This window comes from Idiotropiscis lumnitzeri, unplaced genomic scaffold (assembly GCF_059441095.1).
Source record: "Idiotropiscis lumnitzeri isolate Australia: NSW breed Sydney's pygmy pipehorse unplaced genomic scaffold, RoL_Ilum_1.0 HiC_scaffold_263, whole genome shotgun sequence".
NCBI lineage: Eukaryota > Metazoa > Chordata > Actinopteri > Syngnathiformes > Syngnathidae > Idiotropiscis > Idiotropiscis lumnitzeri.
Genome location: NW_028283801.1, coordinates 145,326 through 147,500, shown reverse-complemented (window position 1 = coordinate 147,500; position 2,175 = coordinate 145,326).

Genomic DNA, 2,175 nt, shown 5'->3' with positions numbered 1-2,175 from the left:
CGTGGGCTACCGAAATTTCCGTTACGATTCAGCCCCCGTGCGCGGTGAGGAAGTCGGCTGGGCCTCGGTATGTACTCGGTCCGTAGAGGCCGCGTTACCGCGTGGCGGTCAGTCGCGGGAGGGAGCCGGAGCCGCCCGCACGCCCGCGACCGCAACACGCACTCGGAGGCGGCGTCTTCTGACAGACGCCGGTAGGGTTTGAGAAACATGCTTTTTCGGAAAGGACCGCTCGGCTGATGCGGGCCTGGGCTCCCGCGCCCCTCTCGTGGCGGGGCGGCGCGGGGTACCCGCGAGCGCGGCGGAACTCCCGTGTAGGACATCTCTGGGCCCGTGTGGCCAACGGGCACGCGACAGGGTCGTCTCGGTCTCGCGACGAAAGCGGTTTCGCGCTGGTTGGTGCGCTAGAGGTCGATCCGCAGGCCGAAGGAACCGTCCACCCGAACACCCCGGCGCGAGGCCGGGGCCGGCAGGGGCCCTCCGATGGCGGGTCATGCTTGCCAATCGGTCAGTGGTTGGTGTGGTGCAGTATATGTCAGGGTGTGGGTGCGAGATGGGCCGGGAGGACCGCTCCTCCAGCGTCGGACCCGAGTCATAGGAAGTGCCGTTTTGTCACAACCCCAGGGGTGGGGGGGTAACGGTAGGGAAGTGCCGGCCAACGCGCAGAGGTCGACCCGCAGGCCGAAGGAACCGTCCACCCGAACACCCCGGCGCGAGGCCGGGGCCGGCAGGGGCCCTCCGATGGCGGGTCATGATTGCCAATCGGTCAGTGGTTATGTGTGCTGCGGTGATGCGGTGCCGGCCAACGCTCAGAGGTCGACCCGCAGGCCGAAGGAACCGTCCACCCGAACACCCCGGCGCGAGGCCGGGGCCGGCAGGGGCCCTCCGATGGCGGGTCATGATTGCCAATCGGTCAGTGGTTGTGTGTGCTGCGGTGCCGGCCAACGCTCAGAGGTCGACCCGCAGGCCGAAGGAACCGTCCACCCGAACACCCCGGCGCGAGGCCGGGGCCGGCAGGGGCCCTCCGATGGCGGGTCATGATTGCCAATCGGTCAGTGGTTATGTGTGCTGCGGTGCTGCGGTGCCGGCCAACGCTCAGAGGTCGACCCGCAGGCCGAAGGAACCGTCCACCCGAACACCCCGGCGCGAGGCCGGGGCCGGCAGGGGCCCTCCGATGGCGGGTCATGATTGCCAATCGGTCAGTGGTTGTGTGTGTTGCGGTGGGGCCGGGAGGACCGCTCCTCCTGCGTCGGTCCCCGGGTCATGGGAAGTGCCGTGTGGCGGTGGTGGGGCCGGGAGGACCGCTCCTCCTGCGTCGGACCCGAGTCATGGGAAGTGCCGTGTGGCGGGGCCGGGAGGACCGCTCCTCCTGCGTCGGACCCGAGTCATAGGAAGTGCCGTGTGGCGGGGCCGGGAGGACCGCTCCTCCTGCGTCGGACCCGAGTCATAGGAAGTGCCGTGTGGCGGGGCCGGGAGGACCGCTCCTCCTGCGTCGGACCCGAGTCATAGGAAGTGCCGTGTTGCGCTGGTGGGGCCGTGCCCGCCAACAGCCTTCAGTGGTCGGATACCACGTTTGCAAGCTCCCCGCTGGAATGGGGACTTAGAAGAAATGAGGGGAAAATTCCCCCGGAGCTCCGTGCCTGAGGGCGGGCTGTGAGCCGCGCCGCGTCCGCCAACAGCCTTCCATGGTCGGACACCATTGTTCGCAAGTTGCCCGCTGGAATGGGCACATAGAAGAAATTTCGAGGATAACATCCACCAGAGCGCCAGGGCGGCCGTTATTGCAGTATGCGTCCGCCTGGCAGCTCTCTTCCGCGGGAACCATTGGGCAATTTCTTTCACGGAGGTGGACATAGAAGAATTTTTGTTTCTAAAAACGTGGTTCCTAAAAATGTGCCCCAGGTGTTTTGGAAAACCCGGGTAAACCTGGGAAGTAGGCAAATGACCCTCTGACTAGGGGTAAAAACGTTTGCCTACTGCAGCGCCCCTAATGCAATTCGGCGGAACTGCAACGCCCCTGGTCGCCTAAACGCTACCCCTGGTCGCCTAAACCTCACCCCTGGTCGCCTAAACCTCACCCCTGGTCGCCTAAAAGTCACCCCTGGTCGCCTAAATTGTCAACCCCTGGTCACCTAAATTGTCAACCCCTGGTCGCCTAAAGGGGACTTAGAAGAAATG